Source organism: Lathyrus oleraceus, chromosome 7 (assembly GCF_024323335.1).
Source record: "Lathyrus oleraceus cultivar Zhongwan6 chromosome 7, CAAS_Psat_ZW6_1.0, whole genome shotgun sequence".
NCBI classification, from domain to species: Eukaryota; Viridiplantae; Streptophyta; class Magnoliopsida; order Fabales; family Fabaceae; genus Lathyrus; species Lathyrus oleraceus.
Window position 1 is genome coordinate 115,148,881 of NC_066585.1, and position 10,655 is coordinate 115,159,535.

At 40.6% G+C, this 10,655-nt stretch overlaps 1 non-coding gene across 1 annotated transcript; it reads left to right on the forward strand.

Moving 5' to 3' along the window:
* The first annotated feature begins 8,553 nt into the window (after positions 1 to 8,553).
* On the forward strand, positions 8,554 to 8,661 carry LOC127108561 (small nucleolar RNA R71). The gene has a single exon (XR_007796091.1). It is a non-coding gene; the product is annotated as a small nucleolar RNA R71 (small nucleolar RNA).
* Positions 8,662 to 10,655: the final 1,994 nt, after the last annotated feature.

The window sequence follows — 10,655 nt, forward strand, 5'->3', positions numbered from 1 at the left end:
AAAGGTTTGAATCGCCACAAGAGGTAACGATTCTATCACTGATCATGCCCATTCGTAAGGATCACTAAATGGAGAAATTTTTAAATTCCGCTGCGCCTTGGATGGCAATTCTCCAACAGCAACTGCAAAAAAAAACCGGCGAGGAAAAGAAATAGAAGAATCGCCACCATTTGTTATTTATCCCAAAGTAGGGAAAGGAAACGATCAAAGAAAACCTGAAAAAAAAGGAAAAGACAAGGTCTCGCAACCAAATCTTGGGTTCGGGAGTCGATTATGCGAAGGGAAGGTATTAGCACCCCTACGCATCTGTAGTACTCTACGGGATCCACTCTTGTTGTTCTCGTCTAAAGGGTGTCGGTATATCTAATGTACTATCTGCTAAAGGAAGGTTAAAAGAAAATGACTCGCAAGGATATCACATCCACTGCCTACGTATCTCACCTGAGTATGAGAATCAGAGTCTTCGTAGCTCGACTACCTATGAGTGAAAGAGAAGTGTGCTCGATAAGACATCACGTCTTATGCCTATGTATCTCATCTGGAATGAGAATCAGAGCAAAATGTAGTTCAGCTAACTACAGGAACAAGGGTCTCGATTGCAACTAGGGCAAGAGAAAGGGAAGGTCTCAATCGCAACGAGGGAGAGAGAAAAGAATCGCAGCAAGGGGTGAAAGCAAACAAGGATTAGTTGTTAGTCGTCAGTCAAAAACTTGGCAAGACATCGCATCTCGTGCCTACGTATCTCATCTGATCATGAGAATCAGAGTTGTCGTAGTTCTCCTAACTAGGGGAACGAGGGTCTCGATTGCAACTAGGGCAAGAGAAATGGAAGGTCTCGATCGCAACGAGGGCGAGAGAAAGGGAAAGTCTCGATCGCAACGAGGGCGAGAGAAAAGAATTGCAACGAGGGAGAAAGCAAGCAAGGATTAGTTGTTAATCGTCAGTCAAACTCGGCAAGACATTGCATCTCGTGCCTACGTATCTCATCTGAACATGAGAATCAGAGTTGTCGTAGTTCGACTAACTACGGGAACAAGGGTTTCGATTGCAACTAGGGCAAGAGAAAGGGAAAGTCTCGATCACAACGAGGGCGAGAGAAAGGGAAAGTCTCGATCGCAACGAGGGCGAGAGAAAAGAATCGTAACGAGGGAGAAAGCAAGCAAGGATTAGTTGTTAGTCGTCAGTCAAAAAAAACTCGGCAAGACATCGCATCTCGTGCCTACGTATCTCATCTGAACATGAGAATCAGAGTTGTCGTAGTTCGACTAACTACAGGAACGAGGGTCTCGATTGCAACTAGGGCAAGAGAAAGGGAAGGTCTTGATCGCAACGAGGGCGAGAGAAAAGAATCGCAGCAAGGGCAAAAGCAAACAACGATTAGTTGTTAGTCGTCAGTCTAAAACTCGACAAGACATCGCATCTCGTGCCTACGTATCTCATCTGATCATGAGAATCAGAGTTGTCGTAGTTCGCCTAACTACGGGAACGAGGGACTCGATTGCAACTAGGCAAGAGAAATGGAAAGTCTCGATCGCAACGAGGGCGAGAGAAAGGGAAAGTCGCGATCGCAACAAGGGCTAAAGCAAGCAATGATTATTTGTTAGTCGTCAGTCAAAAAAAACTCGGCAAGACATCGCATCTCGTGCCTACGTATCTCATCTGAACATGAGAATCAGAGTTGTCATAGTTCGAATAACTACGGGAATGAGGGTCTCGATTGTAACTAGGGCATGAGAAATGGAAGTTCTCGATCGCAACGAGGGCGAGAGAAAGGGAAAGTCTCGATCGCAACGAGGGCGAGAGAAAAGAATCACAACGAGGGCGAAAGCAAGTAAGGATTAGTTGTTAGTCGTCAGTCAAAAACTCGGCAAGACATCGCATCTCGTGCGTACGTATCTCATCTGATCATGAGAATCAGAGTTGTCGTAGTTCGCCTAACTAGGGGAACGAGGGTCTTGATTGCAACTAGGGCAAGAGAAATGGAAGTTCTCGATCGCAACGAGGGCGAGATAAAGGGAAAGTCTCGATCGCAACGAGGGCGAGAGAAAAGAATCGCAACGAGGGCGAAAGCAAGCAAGGATTAGTTGTTAGTCATCAGTCAAAAACTCGACAAGACATCGCATCTCGTGCCTACGTATCTCATCTGATCATGAGAATCGGAGTTGTCGTAGTTCGCCTAACTACGGGAACGAGGGTCTCGATTACAACTAGGGCAAGAGAAATGGAAGGTCTCGATCGCAACGAGGGTGAGAGAAAGGGAAAGTCTCGATCGCAACGAGGGCGAGAGAAAAGAATCGCAACGAGGGCGAAAGCAAGCAAGGATTAGTTGTTAGTCGTCAGTCCAAAAAAACTCGGTAAGATATCGCATCTCGTGCCTATGTATCTCATCTGAATATGAGAATCAGAATTGTCGCAGTTCGACTAACTAGGGGTTAAGGATTGCCATCTGAACATGGACTTACAAAAGAGGATACCATCTGTGTCAAAGGAAAGTGGGCAATGTGTTCAACGTCCTAGCAGTAGGTGTCGCAACTCGCTGAATCGAGTCTTAGGCAGTTACCTCTTTGCAATAGAACGGACTGACATGCCATAAGATCGGAGACGCACGGAAGGTCTAAAAATGGGGAAGCTCTGCCCTAGAGTTGTCATGCAATGTGGACCTATGTGTTAGGATTTACAAAGGGGAACATCTACGTAATGTTAGCATGCAAAGAATAAGGGAATTCTACCTATGTTATCATACAAAGGGTTCTACCTAATGGGTGCTACCTAAACGGAACAAGAGTCGACGGATGGAGCAAGGAGAGGAGTCACGGACAAGGGTAGATGGCGATGCCCGAGGCAATCGACTTACAGGTAGATGGCGATGCATGAAGCAATCGACTTACAAGAGGATGGACGAATACGTGCTGGTTATGTTAACTTTTGAAAATGATTACTCGACGTTGGATCGAGCTTTTGATCTTGTTTTGAAATGATTATCGGATGTTCGTTTTAATTCTTGTATTAACAGACGAATAAAGAATGAAAGAATAAATATTATACACTTCATGGGAGAGGGGTACATTTGTTATGAATGGGGATGGTTCATGGCAATCAAACAGTAAAAATATATGCCTCAATCATCATACAAATAGGCAACAGTTAATCAAACAATAAGAATATAGGCCTCAATCATCATACAAGTAGGCAACAGTTATCAATCAAATCAGACAAACAAACAGGTATATAATCAAATCCAAGAATCAAAGAATGAAATAATGGAGCATTGAACAATGCATAGGAAGTATAAACATGTTAAACAAACAAGCAATGGTAAGCATGGATGAAAAAAACAAGTGTAACAAATGACAGATGAATCAGACAAATGAATAAGTGCACAAGAAAGGTCCACTGAAATAATTAAATCAAGAAATGAGGTAAGGATCAAATAAAATCGAGATAAAAGGCCTCTAATACATGGCATATGAGATGAACAAGGGAGGATCAAAAGATCTCTTCAATTGCCATAAGCAATCCCTAAGTCAAACATCGATCATAAAGAAGTCAACTAAAAATTCAAGTCAACTTAAAAAATATCAAATAAATAGCAAATTAATCAAGAAAATTATGAAAAATTAAACTAAGTTAGGTGGAGTCAGGACATCATCCTCCCCAAAAAAGATTTTAAAAATAATGAAAATTGGTACATAAACTAATTAAAATAAAATAGAGGTCAAACCAAAAGTCGACCAACAAAATAAATCAAGAATAAATAGCAAATTAATCAAGAAAAACTACGAAAAATTTAACTAAATAAGGTGGGGTCAGGACATCATCATCCCCCAAAAAGATTTTTAAAATAATGAAAATTGGTGCATGAATTAATTGAAACAAAACAGAAGTCAAACCAAAAGTCAATCAACAACACTAGGTTAAAAATAAATCAAGAATAAATGGAAAATGTGAAATAAAAATCAAAGAAAAAGTCAGGTTGACCATGGGGCAGTGGTCAACATTCATCCCAAAAATCAGAAGCTAAAAATAATTCTATGTCAGGAAAATAAAATCAAGAGTTAAATGTGTGTTAAAATGAACCACTTGGAAAGAATAATTAAAATAAAATATTAACATTAAATAAATACGAAAATAAAAAATTAAATAAAATTAAATAATGCATCAAGAAATGTGGAAAATATTTTTGGATATTTTTATGAATAAAGAAAATATTTTAAATTAATTAAAATCAAAACAGAATAAATGTGAATTAAAAAAGAAAATGAAAATGGAAGGGGGTGCATTAGTATTTAAAGTGAACAGGGAAATAAAAGAGGCGCTCATGGGCCTTGAAACATGGGGTATGAAAAGCGAACGGGCAAAGGCCCACAGCCCAAAACAAATTAGATCAGCGTGACAACAATTAAATAACATTTAATTAAAAAAAACTATATGGACATGTTATCAATTGGGCAACTTCACTTAAGTGACTAAAAGACAAAATAGCAATGGGCGGCCACGATTAAAACATAGGCAAGGAATCCAAGGGCCCTCAAGACGACACGTGATCGTCTTCCTCATTGGGCCAAGAAACCCTAACGCCATGCAAGAAAACGCAGCACATGCAGTGAGTTTCTTCCAACTTCAACAACAAAATGCGACCACCATAGAGCATCAAATGACACGAAATAAAGCCCAGATATCAAGTATGAAATGTGGAGATTAACATGGTATCTTTGTTTGAGTGAAATGATGGCTTAATCATGGAGAATTATTGTCAACAAGATGTCAACATGGCCACGGATATGAACAGAAAATAACAACACAAATCCATAACATGAACATTGCCTCATGTTAAGGGCTTCAGAAACAGGCATATGCATATGGTTAACATGAAAATGAACATGATGATGAGCATGGTAATGGCATAGATGTATCAAGCATAAGAATGAACAAAACAAATAGCCATGGAGTAAGATGATTACCTAGTGGAAGCTTGGTCCACTGCCTCTTGGTTGTGGAGAGAATGGAAGAAGAGGATGCTGCTTTGATGCTTCAAGGACCTCAACTCAAGAGCTTGATGAAAATTGATTTGTGACCTCTTTTCCTTGCTTGCAACGAAATTCGAATGCTTCCCTTCAGATTTAGGGTTTTAGGCTTAAATATGTGGGTCTAACATTCTTAATGGGCTCAAAAATGAATTGTTTTGGTTTATAAACAAAATGTGCATTTGGTGAGGTGGTGTTAGAAAGTTACTTATTTTGTCAAAGTTTAAGTGAGTGGAAATGTTGCTGCATGGCCAAATGAGGTAACAAAAAACGTGGGTTGTGTAATGCAGCATGGCTTGGTTAGTTTGCTTTGGCAAGAAAACAGTCCAAAGGGGTGACTTTGAGGCCATGTAACTTGATGATCAAGTCCCCAAATGATGAAATAATGCAAACAGTAGCAAGACCTCATGGAGTATGTCGTCTTTCATGTTGAGCACAAGTGGAAATGATGAATGGAAGAAGGTGAAAAATGGTCTCAAAATCATGTCACACCAATTGCAAAATGGTTGGGCATGTTTGGCCTAAAATCTGCCTAGAAAATCAAGTCATGATGCCCACATTAGGTGAATGTATCTCTCAAACTATGGATCCAAATGAGATGATTCCAAAAGGAGGTGAAAGAGGACATGGCAAAGTAAAATTGTTGTGAAGAAAACATTTTCAAATGATGCCTTGAAATGCAAGAAAACTGGCCAAGAAGTCTTGACAAACTTTGAAGATTTTGAGACTTAGAAATTTTTCTAAGTGTCCTAAAAATATGTCCCACTTTGACTAAGCATAACTTTCTCAAGCTTGATCCAAATGGAGCAAACTTTATATTTCTAGAAAGCTTGGAACAAGATGAACAACTTTCATGTTGGAGAAATGTTCAAATGGAGCTTTTATCTTGATGGAAAATGGGCTTAAAGTGAGTGCAACAATCATGAAAACTTGCCCTAAATGGAAAGTCAACCATTTCCAAATTAAGTAACTTTTTCAATTCCTGATTAAATGATGAATCCAAGATCTAACCTTGATAAAATTACACATGTAGGCTCCCCTAGGCATGAATTTTGAGATTCCACTCTCAAAAAGTCAGGAGTTGACTTTTCTGGCCCTACAATTGACTTTTCCCAAATTGTCTGATTCCTGATTCCAGTGATCAATTGAAGCACCTCTAGCTCAAATAAAGAGCTGATTTTTTATATGTAGACCCTTGTGGACATATGGAGGGCCATGGAAAAGAGTTTCACCCAAAGAATCAGAAATAAACTGATTTTAAACCAAACCCTAATTTTAGGGCAAAATTGATCGGGAACTGATTGCACTGCTTGCCAATGGATCTTTATGAGATAATTGTGAATCTTCCTAGGCCAAGATGCCTCTCCAATCATGACATGGATGAGCTCCTCTACTTCCAACCAAACATTGCCTGTTGCCAAAAGCCATGAAACCCTAATTTCCTGATTAAATCCAGATGACCACTCTGATGGCTCTGAATCCTTCACTGATGAACTGAGGACCATAATAAGATACCTGGAGCCACCTGAGACCCTTGAGACTTGTATACTTAGATAATGAAGTCCAATTCTCAATCTTGCTTTGTATGGGCTCCTTCTGTTAAGGAGTGATCAATCAAAACCTGATTTCTATGTCACTAATGCAGTATGAAATGAGTATGACCTAGTATGATGCCAATGAAGTGTGAAACATAATCCCATGCTTCCAGGAAAAAATGAAGGGTAAATTTTGGGGTATTACAGGTATGGAGTAAGATCCAGACATTCGTTAGTGTGAGGTTCCATTTCCTCTATCTCGTCATCCTTTTCATTCGGGTTTGAAAATGGTTCGATCACGGGTTCTTCTCGATCAAATTCCCTTATGCACTCATCTATGATATCGATCGCATAGCATGCGTCTCCTAGAATTGGTGCCATCAGAAATTTTGAAAGAATGAACTCGATCTTTTCATCCCCTACTTCAAAGGTTAATTTCCCTCTTTTGACATCTATTATAGCTCCGGCTGTTGATAAGAATGGTCTACCTAAAAGGATAGGGATATCGTCCTCTTCCTTGATATCCATGACCATAAAGTCTTTTGGGATATAAAGTTGATCGATCCTAACTGGGATGTCTTCTAAAATGCCTACAGAATACTTAACAGACCTATCGGCTAATTGGAGGGACATCTTAGTTGGTTGTAATTCTCCTAAGTTTAACCTTTTACACACAGCTAAGGGCATTAAGCTACACTAGCGCCTAAGTCTAGGAAAGCTTTGTCGATCACATGACTCCCTAAAATGCAAGGTATAGAATAACTACCATGGTCTTTCTCCTTCTTAGCGAGTTTATCCTCAGAAATAAAGTTGCATTCCAAGGGTTTTGGATCGTCAAGCCTACGCTTGTTGGTTAAGATGTCTTTGAGAAATTTGGCGTAAGACGGAATTTGGGTGATAGCTTCGGTAAAAGGAATCTCTACATGAAGCTTCTCTATTACTTTTATAAATTTTTGGTATTGGTTGTTGACTTTGGTTTGTTTAAGTCTTTGCGGATATGGGATTGGTGGTTTGTATAGGGGTGGTGGTTTGTAAGTTTTATCCTTGGCTTCTCCTTCTTGGTCGGTTTATTTCTCGGGTTCTACTGGTTCCTCTTCTTGGTTGGTAGGTATATTTTCTTTAGAAGTTTTCGACTCGCTCATCGCTGGGTTATGAGGCCCTTCGTAAGCGGTCCCACTTCGTACCGAGATAGCGTTAGCTTGCCCTCGAGGGTTTGGTTGAGGTTGTCCAGGGAATTGGCCTCCAGGTGTAGTCTGTGGGGTTTGGTTTTGTGCTACCTGTGAGATCTGGGTTTCAAGCATCTTGTTGTGAGTGATTATCTGATCAACCTTGGTTCCTAATTGCGTTATAAGTTCGTTTACGTGAATGTTCTGGTTTAGGAATTCTTTATTTTGCTGAGTCTGGCCCGATATAAAGCTCTCCATGATCTTCTCAAGGTTAGAATTCTGGGGCACAACTTGCATAGGTTGGTTTGATTTTTGGGCTTGATAACTTTGCGGTCTCTGAGGTGCATGATTTTGGATAGGGTTCTGGTTTTTATAGGAAAAATTCGGATGATTCTTCCATCCAGGGTTGTAAGTGTTTGAAAATGGGTTACCTTGGGCGTAATTCACCTGGTCGGTGTTCAGGTTGTTCAAAAGGTTACATTCCGCCGATTTGTGTCCTTTAGATCCACAGAGTTCGCACTCTATGTGGACTACCGCTGTGGTGTTAGTGCTTGTAGACATATGTTCGATCCTAAGAGCTAGAGCATCCATTTTGCCTGCATCATGTCTAGAGAGCTTACCTCATGTATTCCACCTTAGGTCTCCTTTTTCTCTATTGATGCTCGTTCGGTTCCCCATTGGTAATGGTTTTGGGCCATATCCTCAATTAGGTCACAAGCTTCAGGATAAGGTTTGTTCATCAGCGCGCCACCTGCGGCAGCGTCGATGCTCATCTTGCTGTTATAATGGAGTCCATTGTAGAAGGTATGAACGATCAACCATTGTTCTAGGCCATGGTGTGGGCAGACACTTAATAACTCTTTATATCTCTCCCAAGCTTCAAAAAGCGATTCTCCTTGGTTTTGAGTAAATCTTGTTATTTGGTTTCAAAGGGATTCCATGAAAATAAATCAATGGAAAGACTCGAGTTGACGCAAAGGTGCATGTATTGGGGAATATGCCAATACAGCAAAACTATCCACAAAGGATACTTCGGATAAAAATCCGGACTTAGGCGGGAATGTCCATAACGGACTCAGCTGAGGACGAAACAAGTGAGGTATTACCGGTTATTGGATAATAAGCTCAAAGAGACATGTGATCAAAACACCGGTATAAGGGTGAAAGAACAACACGCTCAGGGAGAAAGAATATCTAAGACCGGTATAAGGGTGAGAGATATCAATCATCCAAAATCATCTGAGGAAGACCTGAAAGGTATATTTCAACTCAGGAAAATCTGACTCCACAGGGGACAAAAAGTCATAATAGGGAGCAGAAGGAAGGAACACCAGGGATACCGGTTACTGGGCATATAATAGGCGACCAACCAGGCGTGAATTGGGGAATATTTTGAAGACACTCATCATCCGAAAGGAGGGCTGAAAAAGCAAACTCGATTACAGGATGGACATTCGATTCCATACGGAAATACGAATCTTACTCGACTGGGAAGAAAAAGACTTCGACTGAAGAGCGCATGAGATATATTATCTATTACCGTCAAAACGTAGATAACATACTCGCATGGAAGATTATCCACAACCGGTTACTGGGTTAATAAAGGATAAATCGACTGAAAAGAATGGACATCAAGATACCGGTACCGAGTATAAAAATGATGACCAATCAAGGGGAGAAACAATCATCACCCAACAAAGGGGTAAATGAAAGATGACTTGCTGGGGACACATTGACAAAAGCAATGATCTGGGAGATATATCACCGGTTACTAGGTGGCATACTCAAAAACGAAGGAATAAAACACCAAATATTGGATAAAGATAACCAACAAAGAGGTGATTACATCTACCGGATACTGGGTAGAAAACCATAGATGAGAGTACCCGTCATCGGTCAGGATGAACAAAATCAGGGATTAACTCTGCAAGGGGAACAAAATGGGATTTACAACTACCGGTTACTGGGTAGAAAACCACAGAAATAGGACTTACGACTACCAGTTACTGGGTAGAAGGCCACAACATCCGCTGGGGAGAGAATGAACAATTACTGTTTACTGAGTAATTGAAAACCTGAACCACAGGGAAGTGCATGGGAAATAACAAGAAAGGAGTCAGTCTAGGAACAAACTAGAGAGACGCAATGAAACAAGGCCCAACCCAATGAGGATATAACTCAGGGGAGTAATTCCATCCCAATATATATTTTGGAAGGAAATTGAAACAATAATCATCCACGAGGACATAACTCAGTGGGGAATATGGAAGAAAAGATAAACACTTTTTGCCTATGGGGCTGACTCCATATGGAGAGATCAGACACAAACATCTGCTTGGGGAAGAACATTTCACCCACTAGCAGGAGATAACAAGCAAAGATATATGGCAAAGAATGCAACATGAATATATGAATGCTATAATTATGCATGTATATGCATGGTTTATGTATGACAAATGCTGACAAACAGACATATCTAACACAAACAGGTCCAAGAATCAATGGACAGACATCTGATACAACATCTCAAAAGAGAAGGCCAGGCCCACGGGAGAAACTCCAATCTGGTGGGGAGCGAAAAATACCAGGAAACACCAATCACTGCTGAAGATCAAGCAGAGTCGCCGCCGGGGACAAAGACCACTGCTAGGGGAACGAGCAGGATTGTCGGGGATCAGCCAAGTGGCGCAACTACCACATGCTAGGGATCATCCGACAGTACACAGAGATATGGATAAGATCGGTCATAAAAGAACTCTATCAGGGATCTTATCAGGGGATAATATGAAATTCTGTGGGGGGAACAACCACCAAACAGAAACACATCAATCAAACATTCACTTCTAACTACTGAAGGAACATCTCTGATGCGGAGAAAGAACCAAAATCATTCCGCTGGGGGAGGAAACAACACATCTTCCTCAAAGTCC